The 18978-nt window shown below is 39.0% G+C and overlaps 1 long non-coding RNA gene across 1 annotated transcript; it reads left to right on the top strand.

The window, feature by feature from the left end:
• The first annotated feature begins 11858 nt into the window (after window positions 1-11858).
• On the top strand, window positions 11859-12849 carry LOC117520009. Its single transcript, XR_004563509.1, has 3 exons — window positions 11859-11881; window positions 12314-12461; window positions 12809-12849. It is a non-coding gene; the product is annotated as an uncharacterized LOC117520009 (long non-coding RNA).
• Window positions 12850-18978: the final 6129 nt, after the last annotated feature.

Here is an 18978-nt window from a genome sequence, read left to right as displayed (position 1 = left end):
CTTTTGTGTGGATTAAAGTCACTAACTGGGACTTGTCTTGTTGCTGTCAAGAAACAAGAATCATCCTCCGTTCCGTTCACACAGCTTGAAACACTGCGCGGCTGAGACAGAGTCCGGTCGGAATTAATAACTTCAAAATGAATCGCCGCTTTAAATAAAATGACACCTCTTTCCAAATGTAATACAGACAAGAAACTACAATCGACTAAAACTTTTTTTTTCCTCCCAAAATGAAACGTGCTGTATTTTCTTTTCAAATTACATCCTGAAGTGAAGCACAGCAGCTGTAAGAGCTGAGCTCAGATATATGGAAACACATTCATGCCAATATCTGAAAGGAAATGCTTTTGACAAAAACTACAGATTTTGTTTATTCCTATTTATGTCGAGATCAAGGATTCACCATGTAGAGTTCATTATGTACAAAGTTTAAGGATCCAGTGACCAAATTCATATTTATTTACTTTAAGACTCAATAAAATGTTCAATTTCAATTCAGTTTAATCGGCTTATAAAGTGCCAAATCACAACAAAATCTAAATATACTAAAACAAATACATCACAATTGTACACATATCAAATTGTGTTATGTGTACAATTGTGACGTATTTGTTTTAGTACATTTAGTCATGGACATGAATATTGTTATTTTGATATGAAACAGGATAACAAATGACCTGCCAGTGGTTTTATATTTGATTTCATTAGTGTGTTTCAGTTGAAATTTACATTTTCAAATTTATGCAGTGTTCATTTACATTTTCAAATAAAACTGTGCTTTTAAGCGGCTTTTGAATTCATTTTTGGGTTTCACATATACCATGTGATTAATCATGATTAATCACAGAAAGCCATTGAGTTAATGCGATTAAGATTTTTTATGTTTGCCCACCCCTAATTCTTTTACAACATGAATTGTATGGACATTAATAAAATGCAACACAAAAATGTATTTAATGCCAGTTTTTTGTGGGCCCCCTCCCATGTTCTGTGCCCTGGGTACATAGTATCCTTTACGCCCCCAATCCGACGCCCCTGGCAGCAGCTCATGCACATGCACGTGTTGGGGGGAGTGGGGAGCGCACGACACACACACAAAACACACACACACAAATGTGGGGGGGGCCGACGGCACGCCACATCTCAGCAACTCCACAGTCATGGGGAAATTAGACGAGTACGAATACAAGAGTAGACAGTCTGCAGGTTCTTGTCGTGCCAACAGTGCGACTGGCCACACATTTTCTAAGTACCATGCGAGTGGTGTTAGATGTTCGTGTGTGTCACCTGTAAATTGGTTCGTACAGCGCACATTCTGTCATTCAGCCACTGGTGTGCGCAGATTGTTGTAGCAATAAGTGTATAAGGCATTTGAGACAGGAACAATTTCACACGGTTTGCACACGATGCCTGTGTCATGCGCACTAAATGCGCACTTTGTCCAAATTTGCACTATGAGTGAAGAAGTCCTTAGGGTCTTTGTCTTGTTGAAAGATCCAGCTCCGACATAAATTCAACTTCAGCTTCTGGAATCTATGCAAACCTCAACTTTAACAAGATTCCCAGTACCTGCACTGGCCACAAATATTACAAGGACCAAAAGGACCAAATATTTGGTCCTTTTGAAATGGATGCCTGCAACACATTTCAAAAAAGCTGGGACAGTGGTAGTATGTTTACCACTGTGTGACATCACCTTTCCTTCTAACAACACTCAATAAGCATTTGGGAAGTGAGGACACTAATTGCTGAAGCTTTGTAGATGGAATTCTTTCCCTTGGTTGCTTGATGTACGACTTCAGTTGTTCAACAGTCTCTGTTGTCGTATTTTCCGCTTCGTAATGCGCCACACATTTTCAATGGGCCACAAGGTCTGGACTGCAGGCAAGCCAGTCTAGTACCAGCATGAAGCCATGCTGTTGTAACATATGCAGAATGTGGCTTGGCATTGTCTTGCTGAAATAAGCAGCACTGTCCCTGAAAAAGACGTTGCTTGGATGGTAGCATGTGTTGGTCCAAAACCTGGATGTACCTTTCAGCATTGATGGTGCCATCACAGATGTGTAAGTTGCCCATGTCATGGGCACTAACACACCCCCATACCATCACAGATGCTGGCTTTTGAAATTTGCACTGGTAACAATCTGGATGGTCTTTTTCCTCTTTTGTCCAGAGGACACAACGTCCATGATTTTCCAAAACAATTTGAAACGTCGACCCATCAGACCACAGCACACTTTTCAACTATGCAACTGTACTTTTCAAATGAGATCGGACCCAGAGAAGGTGGCGGCATTTTTGGATGTTGTCGATGTATGGCTTTCGCTTTGCATGGTAGAGTTTTAACTTCCACTTGTAGATTTTAGCAACAAACTGTGTTAAATGACAATGGTTTTCCGAAGTGTTCCTGAGCCCATGTGGTAAGATCCTTTACACAATGATGTCACTTTTTAATGCAGTGCTGCCTGAGGGATCGAAGGTCTCGGGGGTTCAATGTTGGTTTTCGGCCTTGCCGCTTACGTGTAGAAACTTCTCCAGATTCTCTGAATATTCTGATTATATTATGGAGTGTAGAAGATGGAATCCCTAAATTCCTTGCAATTGAATGTTGAGAAACATTGTTCTTAAACTGTTAGAGTATTTTTTCAGCATTTGTTCATAAAGTGGTGATCCTCATCCCATCATTGCTTGTGAATGGCTGAGAATTTTGGGGATGCTCTTTTTATACCCAATCATGACACTCACATGTTTTCAATTAGGTGTTCTTTGAACATTCATCAACTTTCCCAGTCTTTTGTTGCCCCATCCCAACTTTTTTGAAATGTGTTTCAGGCATCCATTTCAAAATGAGCCAATATTTGCACAAAACAACAAAGTTTATCAGTTTGAACATTAAATATCTTGTCTTTGTGGTGTATTCAATTGAATATAGGTTGAAGAGGATTTGCAAACCATTGTATTCTGTTTTTATTTACATTTTACACAATGTCCCAACTTCATTGGAATTGGGGTTTTAGTTCCAAATTAGAAGCATTCTACCTCACGTGGTATGATGCTGTCTTAGACTATGAGCATGCACCACTGGCTACAAAGCGGGCCTATTCCTCTGATCTGATCAACAAAAACAAGCATAGCTCAAAGTTCTTGGTTGATACAGTGGCAAGACTTATTCATGGACAACCACATATAAGTCGCTTTCCTTTTACAGCACAAGATTTCTTGGATAGATAGATGACATTAGGTTAACCATATCCCAGCATGCCTTAACCTAGCCAAGCCACTAGCCACTAAACCCTGCTATTGAGGTGGGTGCCGTCACCGAGGTTTTGCCTAGAATTGCAGAATTAGATAGTATCTCACTCGTGCTGACGAAACTCGTAACATCTGCAAAAAACACAACCTGCTTATCTGATCTTATACCAATAAAACTGTTGGCACAGTTGACCCACTCTTGGGCTAACTGTGCTGAAAATTATTCATCTCTCATTAGCTTCTGGATCTGTTCCTAAATGTTTTAAATCTGCAGTGATTAAACCATTACTTAAGAAATCTAATCTTGACTCTGGTGTACTGAAAAAACTATAGGCTGATATCAACTCTATCATTCTGCTCTAAAATTCTGGAAAAGGTGATTTTACAGCAGGTTGTGGACCACCTTACTGGGAATAATCTTTTTGAGCCATTACAGTCTGCTTTTAGAAAGTATCATAACATAGAGACAGCTCTCACTAAAGCTGTGAATGATCTTCTGTTTGCAGTGGATTCGGAAACCACTATGGTTCTGGTGCTGTTATATTTTAGTGCATTTGATACCGTGGACCACCATATTCTACTCGAAGGGCTGGATAATCATTTTAGGATGCCCTTGCATGGTTGACATCATACCTGGCCAGTCGTTCTCACTGTGTTTTGTACAATAACACTACCTCTAACCTTAGTGACATGAAATTTGGGGTTCCACAGGGGTGTGTCTTAGACCCCCTGCTCTTCTCCCTTTATATAGCCCCACTTGGGCACATATTGCAGCATTTTGGGAGTACCTTCCAATGCTATGCTGATGATACTCAGTTATACATGCTGATAACTGCTGGTACTCTCATCCACGTAAAATCCTTAGAGGATTACCTTGCATCAGTAAAAGCTGGATGTCAAGCAATTTCCTACTTCTAAAATCTGACAAGACTGAAATGATGGTTCTTGGTCCAGTAAGACATCGGCATCAATTTGATCATTTAACACTTAGCCTCATTCGGCTCATGTGTCGTACATCACACTGACAAAGTGAGGAACCTTGGGGTATTTTTTGATTGTACACTGCCCTTTGACCTTCACATTAGAGATATTGCGAGGACTGCTTTCTTCCACATGCAAAATGCAGTGAAGATTCATCCCATCCTGTCTATGGCTGATGCTGAGACCCTGATTCTTGCATTTGTTTCTTCTGGATTGGACAACTGCAATGTTGTCTTTTCTGGTTTACTGCAGTCCAGCATTAGGGGTCTCCAAAATGCTGCTGTCAGACTTTTGACAGGAAACAGAAAGTTTGACCACATTACAACCATTTTTGGTGTCTCTTCACTGGCTTCCTGTCCCTGTGAGATCAGATTTTAAGATTCTGTTACTAACCTATAAAATTATTCACAGACTAGCCCCTCCCTAGTTAGCTGAACTGCTTAAACCCTACGCACTGGCCCGGGCTCTGCGTTCTCAGGGTGCAGGACTACTTTGTGTCCCTAGAGTGAATAAAAAGTTTGCGGGTCACAGAGCTTTCTCTTATCGTGCCCGTTCTGTGGAATGATCTCCCTGCATCAATGAAACAGTCAGATTCTGTAGACACTTTCAAGTCCACCCGGAAACTGAATGTTCTTTGAATGTTCATTGAACGTTTGCATGAGAACGTTCACAAACATGGCATGAACATTGTACAAACATCACATGAACAAAGAATGAGGACAGGTAATGTTTGCATGCGAACATTCAATGAACATTATACAAACATTCACAAATGTTCACAAACATCATATGAACAGTTGCATCAGAACATTAAATGAACATTTGTAGAATGTTCGAATGTGAACATTACCTGTCTTCATTCTTTATTCATTTGATGTTCGTGCAATGTTCTTGCTCAATTACCTGCAATTTTTTTTGTGATTGTTCCTATTGAGAACTAAAAATTAAGTAAAACAAACTTTATGTTTTAAAATTCAATAGGTTTTATTCCAATAGTGACTTGCAATGTATTTATGAAATTCACATATAAAATCAATAATGCAGAAAATGTTGAAATCACTTAATTGATGATTAAATGATTACAGAATGAATAAGATTAAATGATTACAGAATGAATAAACATCATTGCTCAAAAATAAAAAGCACAAAATTTTCAACTTCATTTACAAAAGATTTCTTTCCTGGTATACCACATACCCTACTCTAAAAAATGTTCAGACAAAATAAGAATAAATCTTCTGGAAATAATAATGAACCCTAAATAATTTCATCTATTGACCTACATTGTTGTGAAAGTGTCGTGACACGGACCCACAACAGGGGGCGTAAATGAACGGACAATGGATAAACCAAAAGTAACAATTTAATGTTGTGAATCGCACAACGACGTACAGACAATAACAATATAGTGACTGTCAATCATACACCAGGTGACGTGTGGGCAGGCTCGACGATAGAAGACGCCTGGCGAGAGAAGAGCCGGATCCCACACAGCTTCCACTGCCAACGGAGCTGAAGAACACCGGAGCCGCCAAGCCCTGCGCCCCAGGTGGCCGCTGTCTTCAGTCAGACCCAGTACTGCTGGCAGAGAACAGAGACAGTCCTGATGAGTGTGAGGTCGCACACTCAGTAATCCCACAGTCTGTATTCAGTAAGGAGGGAGCACCTCCACCTCCAATCACACACTCGTGCAGCTCCTGTCTAACCACTTATCTGGTTGGGGTGTGAAGTGAAGCCGTCGCTGATCACACCAAACGCCAATCCCACAGATAAGGCAATCACCACAGGAAAATGGCTGCAACAGAAGTTCAGACTATTACACAAGGTTTTTGTTCAGCAGAGAAAATTACCTGATTGGTAGTTGATTTCTCGGCGGGGAGGTGGAGTTGCAGTCCGGCCTTTAAGGTGGTGGTGATGATGTGGATGAGTGACAGCTGATGCTGATGACGAGTAACAGCTGTCACTCCCGGTTGCTATGACGCCCTCTCTGCTTGAAGCCCGCACTTCAAGCAGGGCGCCATCTGGTGGTGGTGGGCCAGCAGTACCTCCTCTTCAGCGGCCCACACAACATACATACAACTGAGCAAAAATAAATTCAACTTAAACATAAATCTCTGCTTGAAACAAAAACTACAATCTTTTAGGCATCTACATAAAATTAATAATACATCATCATATCTCGTAAGAGCAAAACTGTGGACAGCTTTAACACAAATACATTACTATCAATAAATTCCCTGAGAAAATTCCTATGAAAAATATTGTAAGTTTTTAATCACATATATTTGAAGACTCAGTATGACATTAGTCAGATACGACAATGCAATTGAACACACACACATTGTTTTTAAGAGTGAAACTGAACAGTTTAACACAAACATACTACAATCAATAAATTTCCTTAGGAAATTCACATGATAAAACACTAAGTTTTTAATCACGTATAAGTATGACAGTCAGCTATGACAATATAATTGAACATATCATTTTTAAAAACAAAACTGAACAGTTTTAACACAAACACATTAAAATCAAATTTCCTGAGGAAATCCATATGATGAAAAATATATCATACAAAAATAATACAAAATTATTATTTTAAATTAATGTTTGATCCCCAGAGAAAAAGTTTCTCCAGAAGTAAAATTAAATGTTATCAAATATATTCCATGTACAATGCAAATTAAATGCATGCTGCTAATCTGCCCGTAATCTTTGATATTATAAAATATAAACACAATGCTGAGATACCCATATGAGCATTGCCTTCTTAATAATTGCCAGTTGTTTAATTGGTATCCCAGTGCAAGTATGTGTGTGTGTATATATACTCAACAAAAATATAAACGCAACACTTTTGGTTTTGCTCCCATTTTGTTTGAGATGAACTCAAAGATCTAAAACTTTTTCCACATACACAATATCACCATTTCCCTCAAATATTGTTCAAAAACCAGTCTAAATCTGTGATAGTGAGCACTTCTCCTTTGCTGAGATAATCCATCCCACCTCACAGGTGTGCCATACCAAGATGCTGATTAGACACCATGATTAGTGCACAGGTGTGCCTTAGACTGCCCACAATAAAAGGCCACTCTGAAAGGTGCAGTTTTATCACACAGCACAATGCCACAGATGTCGCAAGATTTGAGGGAGTGTGCAATTGGCATGCTGACAGCAGGAATGATAACCAGAGCTGTTGCTCGTGTATTGAATGTTCATGTCTCTACCATAAGCCGTCTCCAAAGGCGTTTCAGAGAATTTGGCAGTACATCCAACCAGCCTCATAACCGCAGACCACGTGTAACCACACCAGCCCAGGACCTCCACATCCACCATGTTCACCTCCAAGATCGTCTGAGACCAGCCACTCAGACAGCTGCTGAAACAATCGGTTTGCATAACCAAAGAATTTCTGCACAAACTGTCAGAAACCATCTCAGGGAAGCTCATCTGCATGCTCGTTGTCCTCATCGGGGTCTCGCCCTGACTCCAGTTCGTTGTTGTAACCGACTTGAGTGGGCAAATGCTCACCTTCGTTGGCGTTTGGCACGTTGGAGAGGTGTTCTCTTCAACTCTATGCGAAGGAGATGTGTTGCACTGCATGAGGCAAATGGTGGTCACACCAGATACTGACTGGTATCCCCCCCCCAATAAAACAAAACTGCACCTTTCAGAGTGGCCTTTTATTGTGGGCAGTCTAAGGCACACCTGTGCACTAATCATGGTGTCTAATCAGCATCTTGGTATGGCACACCTGTGAGGTGGGATGGATTATTTCAGCAAAGGAGAAGTGCTCACTATCACAGATTTAAACTGGTTTGTGAACAATATTTGAGGGAAATGGTGATATTGTGTATGTGGAAAAAGTTTTAGATCTTTGAGTTCATCTCATACAAAATGGGAGCAAAACCAAAAGTGTTGCGTTTATATTTTTGTTGAGTGTATATATATATATATATATATATATATATATATATATATATATATATATATATATATATATATATATATATATATATATGTGTGTGTGTGTGTGTGCCCTTTATTGTTTTATCAGTGTATCACTGATATATTCACCTCTGTATGTTTATATTGATGTTGTAGGATAAACTCAATAACATTTTATTTATGTTTTAATGGCATCTAAAGGAGGGCATGCGTGTGCACATGCATGAGCTTCTATAAAGCATGGAAGTTACCTTTGACCGGAGGATGTGCATGCACACTGATCTCCGCGAGATGTCTTGTAAATCACTCCAGAGGTGTTATCATTTTGTGGAAACAGCATTTTCAGGTTTAGAAGTGTTTTTCAGTAGCTTTTACATAATATATGATAGACATGTTAGACTTACAGAGAAATTAAGCTGTTTTGGAGCAGATTCTGCCATGTTGGATTAGCAGCCAGAGAGAGACCAGACATCACGGTGCCTCTCTACTGTGACTTGCTCACCCCTCCAAAAAAAAAAAAAAAAAAAAAAAAAAAAAACAGATTTGCAAGATTGTTAGTTTCTCAAACCTGTAATCTGGGTCAGGAAAAAGTTCAGGATGGTCCCGTCTATACGTCTTTGATTCTGCTTGGATAGAATATCTTCAGATTATGGCACAATTGTAGAAATGATGGTTGTACTGTCCTGTGATGTGATACTTATTACAGCCACCATGACAACTCTGTAAATTTGTGGCAAGGCTGGCTTTGGCGGTTCCTGACTTGCCCTGACTGCCAAAGATAAACAGGAGCCGTAGCGTTCAAGCAGCCCATGACAATGCTTGTTGCCGTATCCTTCCCTTGTTCCATTCCAGGGTGTATGCAGTCAAGGCATTGATTAGGGCATTCCTCCGGTACCTGGTTCCCTTGTCCTCGCCATCAAGTTTGCCATTAGCACTCTTGAGCTCCAAGTTGAAAATTTCCATTGTTAGTCATAAGCAATTATATATATTTTACTGTTCAGATACTGTATAATTTGAGTGGCATGGTCATAACTGGTATTCAACTCAACAGTTTATTGGACAGACCCTATATTTTTAACAAGCTGTTTAAATTGCTTGCAGCATTTTCTCGTTAGTTATCAGCTAGGTATACCACACAGACAAAAGCAGATCAGACAAAAATTATTAATTCTATGTACCCACTGCCATTTGTGTAAAGGACCTTTCACACCACATGCTTTGGAAGCATCACAAATTGAGCTAAAAAGCATTACTATCAATGAAATGCGCTGCTTTTTAGAGGCGTCAGAAGCATTGCGTCAAAAGACGAGCTAAACTGATGCTTCTGCCGGGAGCGCGCACACTTGTCGACAGGCTGACATGGTCAAAGTTTAACCCAATCCAACTTTCGCTGCTCTGAACTGTGACATAGCTTCGCACTGTCCAGTAGAACCAACACGCCGGGTCCAAACACAGAAGACTAGTGGCAGAAACCACTGATCTCTACAAAACATGTACTTGTATGCACCACTCTGCATTTAATCATTAGTGATCGATCTCTGCTCCCCTCCACAGCATGTCTTTTTCCTGGGTCTCTCCCTCAGCCCCAACCAGTCCCAGCAGAAGACTGCCCCTCCCTGAGCCTGGTTCTGCTGGAGGTTTCTTCCTGTTAAAAGGGAGTTTTTCCTTCCCACTGTAGCCAAGTGCTTGCTCACAGGGGGTCGTTTTGACCGTTGGGGTTTTACATAATTATTGTATGGCCTTGCCTTACAATATAAAGCGCCTTGGGGCAACTGTTTGTTGTGATTTGGCGCTATATAAAAAAAAAATTGATTGATTGATTGATTTATCCACCACCTTCTCAGTGTGAGTTTTGAAAGTCCCCCTCTCATCAAAATGGACCCCTAAATACTTAAAAGATTTAACCCTTTCCAAATTTAAACCAAATAATTGCAAACTTGCATTGCCCAAATTTCTCTTCCTCCCAAACACTACAAACTTTGACTTTGCCACAGATATTTTAAAACCCCACCTACTTGCCCACTCCACAACATTATTCAAGGCATTTTGTAACTTTGCAAATACAAAACCCACATTTCTCCCCCTCTTCCACACAACCGCGTCATCAGCAAAAAGTGACAACCCATAACCTGGATCCAAATTGCTAAAAATATAATTTATCATTACATTAAACAGTACTGGACTAACTACACTGCCCTGAGGAGTTCCATTATCAATATCCAGTACTTCAGAAAAATTCTACCAACCCTAACCTGAATTCTCTGACCCTGTAACAATGTCCTAATCCAATTTATCATGCGACCACGAATACCTGCATCATAGAGCTTAACGAATAGCCCCTCCTTCCACAACATATCATAGGCCTTTTCAATACTGAGGAACACAGCAACAAGAACTTCTTTATGGAGGACCGAAATTGTCAAAAATAAATTAATAAATAAATGAAAAAAATAAATTAATAAATTAATAAATAAATGAAAAAAAAAGATTCTAAAAAATAAATAAAATAAATGGAAAAAATAAAAAATAAATTAATAAATTAATAAATGAATGAAAAAAAAATTCTAAAAAATAAATAAATGAAAAAAAATTAAAAAGTGAAAATAAAAACAAAGTCATAAAAGTAAAAGACAAAAATAAAATAAAAAATATATATAAATGGAAATAAAAGCATTAATAATTAAATTTGAACAAAAATAAAGATTTTTAAAAATTTAAATGAATAAAAAATAAATAAATAAAAACGTTAAAAAATAAAAAATGAATAGAAAAGGAAATATGGAAATAAAAACTATATAGAAATGGAATTAAATATAAATAAACCAATAAAAGGACTTGGTTCTTAGATTTCTTTTTTTCATGCGATCAGCATGAAATTCGTGAAGAAAAACAATTCAAATGAGGGGGCGGTCCTAAGTGTGTTTTGGGTTGGACTATTCGCCTATTGGTCAATCACATACTAGTGCAGAAATCGACTAGTACTCCTGCCAAACAACCGGAAAGAGGAAGTCACAACACAGCTTTCAATGGCGGTGAATATCACTACTATCTCGAGGGACCTCCGTTTGTTGGCTGAAAGTGATAATGTTTCCACAGATTACCTCCTGTACCGGGTGGAAGCAATATTGGAACAGTTAATTTACGTCCATGATGCAACAGGTTCGGAAGCTGATCCCGTAGTTTACAGGAATTTGTGCGAAGTTGTCGAGCAACTTAACATTCAAGTCGCAAGGTCTGGTGACAGTGGACAGGTTGGTCACCCATTGCTGGAGCTCTCCATGCAAGGCGTGGAGACCTACGTGTCCTCGGGTCTGACAGTCCGCGAAATTTCCCACCTTCTTGGTGTAAGTGAGAGTACACTCCACCGGCGAATGGCGGAGCAGGGTATCAGGTGAGTTAACTCGACAGTGGCATATTTTATAATTTCATTATCAGTGGTGGTTACAAATATGGCATGCCTCCCACCCACACACACACTTCTTACTACCAGTTTGTCTTTGCAGAGGTTATGACTAACGTGAAGGCGAACTTTGCGCCTGTTCACCATGAAACTGTGTGTTTAGGGTTTCCGACTTGAATAATTCTACCGACAACACAACGTTGGATGCAGCTGTCACAGAGATCCTTGGTCATCATCCCAATACAGGATACAAGATGATGCTTGGACATCTCCAGGCACGAGGTATAAAGGTTCAAAGTAAGTAAATGCTTTGTAAGTCATGAAGTTGATGTACTTGGACTAAACCTTTCATCCAGTCAGAATAGATGTGGTAAATCCAGGAAACTCTTCTTTGATTTAAATGAAGTGTCATCAGCAAATGTTTGATCAGAAAGGACAGTGTTGCAAAAAACAAAAAAAAACTGCAGTTTATTGTCACAAATATCAGGCAAATTAGTTTGACATTAAACAACTAAATGCACAATTTTGTTGCTAATGACACCACTCAACTAAAGTTAATTTATTTTTTATCAATTGTCAATCTGTGTAGTCTTAGAGTAATCATGACTTAGCCATCAGTGTTGATCCATTTTAATTAGTTGAGGCTTGATTCACCACTAGAAATGATTTCTTAATTTTTTTAAAGTGCAACCTTTTAAACTGCAACTTGTTTTCCTGTTTTGCATGGAGGACGGCGTGTGCAAGAATCCATGCATCGCATAGATCCACAAGGAATTATAGTCCGCACACTTCAACTGCACACTGTCAGGCGTAGAAGATATTCTGTTCCAGGTCCCAACAGTCTGTGGCATATCGATGGCAACCATAAACTCATAAGGTAAGGCTGTTTGGAAACTAGGAAGTACATACAAATACATTTAAAACAAATTATATTGTCATGAAAAGGTTTAAAAATTAATTTCACAAAGCTACATCATTAGATTATATAGCCTTCTTAACATAGACTAATTTTTTTTAAATGCATATGATTATAGCTTAAAGATAAGAACTCCAAAATTCAGTGTTTCTGTTTTGTACAACTTGTTGCTGCCTTCAAGTTCATATTAACTTAACAGTTACAAATTTTACCATCACTGAGGCAGCAACACAAATCCTATCTAAATTAATTCACATTGTGCCTCATGATGATCAAAGTGTTCCTGCTTCTTTCACTGTTTTTAACAGATGGAGAGTTGTGGTCCATGGTGGAATTGATGGCTTTAGCCGTTTGTCTACCTTCATGCTGCTACTAACAACTGTGCCTCAACCATGCTCGACAACTTCATGCAGGCTGTCCAAACATACGGAGTACCATCTCGTGTTAGGTCTGATAAAGGGGGTGAAAATGTTGAAGTAGCACGATACATGGTGTCACACAGAGGAGTGAACCGCAACTCCCACATTACTGGGAGAAGTACACACAACCAAAGGTATAGTTTCAGTGTTACTGTTATGTTTTGCTATTGAATACACCAATGTGACTTGTGTACCTTTTTAGTTTGTGCCTGTGTGTTGAGAACACTGAAGCTAATACCATACTTGCCTGCAAAAACAAGACACAGGACATTAAGTCAGAAGCATGTGCACATGTCTTGACATCACTACATAATCTTTGATGCTTTATAAAGCTTACAGGGTTTTTGTGTGTGCTTTTTTAATTCAAGGATAGAGAGGCTATGGCATGATGTCTTTGGGGGAGTCTTAGACCTCTTCTACTCTTGCTTCTTCAATATGGAGAGTCAAGGCCTACTTAACCCAGATGATGAGATCCACATCTATGCACTACACTGGAGCTTTCTGCCACATATTCAAAGTCACCGTGAGTTCTTTAAGAATGGGTGGAATCACCACTCGCTGCGAACAGAGCGAAATCAGTCCCCTCTTCAGTTATGGACTCGAAACAAGACTCCCAACAGGTTGGTTTTTCAGGCAGAAATAAGCTTTAAGACAAGTGTAATATTGCAACAATTGAGTTCAGAAAAGTAGTCACACCATTCCTCAGTCTTGTGCTGAAACATTCCTTCTTATAATCAACACTTAAGCAATGTAGGTGTCCAAGATACAATATTTATTTGTACTACTTTTACCCTTCAGGCAGACCTGGAATATGGAATTGACTGGGAGGGTCCATATGGTCATCACAATGAAGGTGTCGCAGTACCTGAAGTGCAGCTGCCACAGGCCTTAACCCCTGAAGAGATTCAGCAACTGCCAGATCCCCATGGGCCCTTTTCCAATGTGCTGAATGTCTACACCCAGACAGTTGACACCATACTTCAAATAACTGGTCATCATTGAAGTAGGAGTCTGATGTGGTTAAGTTTTTTTACAACTAATTTGTGTACTTATCTCTCTCCCCTATATTAAAGGTTTAATGGTTTTACAGGGGATAGATTCACTGTGGATATGGAATAATACTGATAAGTAATGCTGAATAAATAATATCTACATCCCTATGTTGAAGTTTGACTAAATTGTGTTTAACAGTTATTGGTTTCAACCTCAAATAGTGAAACATCACAGTAATCTTGACAGACTGAATTTATTTCTGCACAGAGCCAAAGTCAGAACAATGCAACTAAGCCTTGGGACATAAACTTAAACATTGACATGAACAGTTAATGTAAAAATTAAAACCTGAATAAATAAAATCCATTAAGCTAACTTCCATTATGCCCATGTCTTGAACAATAACATTTTCCACTAATACTGGCCAAAACCAGCATAGGAACTTGAGATGCTCGCCATCAATTTTTGGTGAAACAACGCAAAATTGTCTGTATCTTTAGGGAGCTTTAAAGTAAAAAAAACAGGTTGATGATTGTGGAAGACTTATTTCTGCCATTTCAATATAGAGATGTTGAGGGACAACGTCCCACCCTGTCCAGAAGGTAACCAGGAGCTTGAGGTCATGGGAGGAGCCTAAGAAAAACAGATTACAATCAATTTAATGGAATAAGTTGATAGGATAAAAATCTAAATTATCTTACTTGTTTCAATGAAGCGTCAGAGAAATTCTAATGCCCTGTCCTGTTCTTGAAGGGTGCAGACATCTTCATCAAAATTCTCTCCCTCCGGCCAGACAATCTTATCAAAAATCATCTAGAAAAAAAATGGGAGTGTTCCCCTGGTCAGGTCAAGCCAAATCTTTTGTCAAGCAATTATCCTATATTAAGACTATCCATTTATAAAATTAGCCATTGTTTTACTCTACCTCAGGTGTCATCTCCGTCTCCGAGGCTCTTGGGAAGAAATGGGCCACCGCATCTGGCCTGGAGCTCAGAAATTCCCAAATTCCCGTCTCCTTCAATCCCCTCTTCATCTGCTTGACCTGCCTGGAGGTCCTTCCTAGAACCTTAAAGCAGGCAGAATTAATATTTTTACTTCAGTGGGTGTAAAGGACTAACTTTACTTAAAATAATTACAGCGTCATAACAGTTATACATTTAGATGTATTCATGTTTTTACATCTCATTCTGAAGACACTTACAGCATGAATAAGGATTTGGTCCTATAGCCACCACCTGTTTTCCGGTGTGACACAGGGCAGGTCCCAGGGCAGGCTTACAGCAAGCACCTTTGATTTGTCCTCCTCTTGAAGAATCTCATGTCCTTCCAACTAATGAAAGACAATGATAATATACTTAAATGAGGGATCAAGAACACCAAGTTAAATTTAAAACTGTTACCATAACTTTGTGCTAAGTGTCATTTTTTAAAATATTACATAAAACGAAATTTGCCGTGGGCCACCATGTTTGTTCTATGGCATCACACTCCCAGAATGCATTGTGAGAACACAAACGGTTTGTAGAGATGGGCCTCGCCATGTTTGTGTTCATGCAATGCATTCTAGGACTGCGACGTGGGGAAAACAAATATGGCGGCCTACTGTCAAATTTGTCTTAGCTAATATTTATCTTAATCATAGTGCACAAGGCTGTCATTTATTGAGGACCATGTCATTATTTTATGTAAATCTGGCAACTATATTTCGGGGGGAAAAAAATCCTCTCCAATACCTTTAACACAATGAGAATTATTAATATGAGAACTAGGTATACAAACAATTGTATGTGACAAGTTTAGACTGACACCTACTGGAGACTGGACTGAACCTCTCTTCCTCTCTCTTACCTTCCTCCCCTCCTTCACTCTCTCTCACCTTCCTCCCCTCCTTCACTCTCTCACACACACACACACACACACACACACACACACACACACACACACACACACACACACACACACACACACACACACACACACACACACACACACTCAAATACAGCACACCTGGTCACTTCCAATCACACACATCCCAGCCCAGAGCAGCAGCAAAAGACACCACTGGTAGGACAAAAATTGACCATTTCATAGGTTGGTTTATGTTAAAAGTACTGCTTTTGTAAACTTTAAGGTATAAACTTACAAACTAAGTAGAAGTTTACCAATCTAAGATAAAAGTTAAAGATCTGATTTGAATAGTTTCTAACTTAAGTTAAAAGCTTACTAAAAGTTAAGATTCTAGTCTAAATATTTACTTTTCCATTTAAATAGAATGGAGTTTAAAAAGGTAAAAAATCTTAATATCTGGTTAGAAAGATATCTAGTTTTTTAAAGGCATTACACAGTAAAATGTGTTGCTAAAATCTAAACTTATTTCATTTAAAACCTTTGTAAAAATTTCCTTATTAAAATTATCTATGAATATGTATATCCAAGTTATGCTCTCATAATCTAAATTGAAAGGTTTAAATGGAGAAAGGATATTCTTTACCTTTAGTCAAATGTAGTGGCTAAATTTTTTTAATTTGATTATCGGGAAATTCATTATAAGTCAGTTATTGTCAGATAAGTCAACTTAAATTTAAACTAATGGTCATAATGTTAGTTAAAAACCTATTCAGCAATTGGAATTCAACTATTCAAATTCAACTATTCCTACACATTACCGGACCAAACAAATACTCCTCAAAAAACTAACCAAGCTGACCGTATCCTACCACAACCACCGAATTGAGTTGTGTAAACTTGACCGTTGAAAGCCAGTGGTGTCTTTTGCTGCTGCTCTGGGCTGAGATGTATATGTGTGTGTGAGTGAGTGTGAGAGAGAGTGAGTGTGAGAGAGAGAGGGGGGGGGGGGGGGGGGGGGGACAGTATGCATAAAAATTCCTGTAACAACTTGAACTACTCCCCCCCGAAAACACTGATCACATTGAATAATTATTATTCATAAGAACTTGAGAAAAAAAAATTGACCCATGGTTATCTAAACAAATAGAAAATGTACAAACCAAGGTGACAACTTCACGGACATCCTGATCCACACAGTCCTGGGTTGTTAGGGTTGTCGTCTCTGGCAACCCACCAAAGAGGACATGAATTATAGCGGGGCTTAAGCCGTATAGACGTGGGCCATCGTTTAAAAAACAATGACCCAAAATACGGCCTGCCACCACAAACATGTCGCTCTCCTGGAGTTCCCGGGAGGTGGATGGTAACAGGTGGTCCTGTTCACCTTCAAAGAGCAAAGTCTTCACTCCTGAGATATAGAAAGAAAAAAAGAAAAACAGAAATCCAGCCATGTAAAAAGGCTTCATACGATTTGATAGGATAACTTGAAAGAAAATCTGTCTCTTACCCTTTGCTTCATCTAGCATAAATCCAGACTGCAGGTGGCCCATGACAGTAGACAGGACGTACCTGTTGACCCCCTCACCAATGGCAGCATCACCTTGCACAGTGAGATGAGACAGGCCATAATTACAGGGGTCATAGAACGTTTCAGTTTCTAGAATAGTCTGAATACAAACACTCAGAAATGAGAAGAATAAAGAAAGTATACAAAGACAGTTGGATAATGCTGGTCCACAATCTGAGGAGTAATTCTCATCATAACAAAATTGGTGTTTTTTCTGATCATGCATGTACAGCTATTAGGTTAGCTGTGGTTACTTGTGAACACATTATATGAACATACTTGACCTGTACCTGTGAGTTTACATTGCAGTTGATTCGCCCACTGCACATGCGGCCTCTTATAAAAAGATATAATAGCCCTGTTCCTGTCCTCCACTGAATCCTGCAGATTAAGATTCAAGGACAAGGGGTCGCCATCTCTGTGGGCCTCACGAGTGACATGGGTGAACAGTTGTGCTGCCTTGATGGGATCCAGCTCTGTAATCCAAGCTAAAGAACACATTTAAGTGTCAGGACATTAATGTCAATGTTGCTTAACTAACTCCACTAAATAACTTTTATGTTTTGTTTGTCAGTTTGGGATATTTAGACTGCAAATGATAAGACATATTTCCAGGATTAATGCTGCATCATTACCAATAAAATAATGGTGTTAGGCTTATGCCCCTTAAATATTCATACTTCAATGCTTCTCTAGAGAAAATGTCAATGATTATTGTGATATTGGTGGCTTGATTTGTGATGGACAATAGGTACGAAAATTGATAATTTAAGCAAATCATGAAATCAGTTTTGTTGGGCTTACCATCTACTGGATGAACAGGACCACTTGATGGGACCTCCTGATGTGATACGCCTGCTTCTGATGAGATCATAGAAAAATATTAGAATACTAGATAAATACTTGAGCATATTGAACATTACCTGAAAAAGGGGTATTGCATTATGTCCACAAAAACTATTTTTTTATCCATACAATAGGATATTATTTCATATTTATTCATTTCCTTTATTTAATCAGGTAAAACACTCAATGAGATTGACATAACTTTTCCAAGAGAGACCTGGCCATATGTTGGTTATTAGAGGTGTTGCTATAGGTGGAACTTGTCATTCAAACATTATGTGGAAAGAACACCAAATACAAACCCTGAGCTGAACCTGCGTCTACACTGTCCTCAGGCAAAAGCACAACCTCATCTGAGGTCAAGGCATCTGTCCTGCTGGGTCCAGGTCTAGCCTCATTCACACCCTGTGACTGACTTCAAAGCATGCAAATAAGGTTTGGTGGTTAGTGAAGTAGCACGCTAACGCATACAGACACTTTATCCAGTTACCTTTATGAACTGCATTGGTATACATTCTTTTTTGCATTGGAAAAAATTAGATATTTAGAGCCTCAAGTTATTGTGCAAACTTACATGCACATAATAAATACACCACCAGGGTTAAAACATGACAGCTGACAAAGAATCATCATCATTAAGACTATATAAAAGTCTTTTGTCAATACCTTGCACAAGCCACATTGTGCTGCCGTATTTCTGTAAATGGAAACTCCTCTCCACAGAAAATACATCTAGTCTGAGGTCCATTGTCAGCCCTCACATCACTTGCTTCCTGTGCACAAAGAAATAAAACACCCCAGAGTG

Source organism: Thalassophryne amazonica, chromosome 1, assembly GCF_902500255.1.
Source record: "Thalassophryne amazonica chromosome 1, fThaAma1.1, whole genome shotgun sequence".
NCBI lineage: Eukaryota > Metazoa > Chordata > Actinopteri > Batrachoidiformes > Batrachoididae > Thalassophryne > Thalassophryne amazonica.
This window is presented reverse-complemented; position numbering and strand designations above follow the sequence as displayed.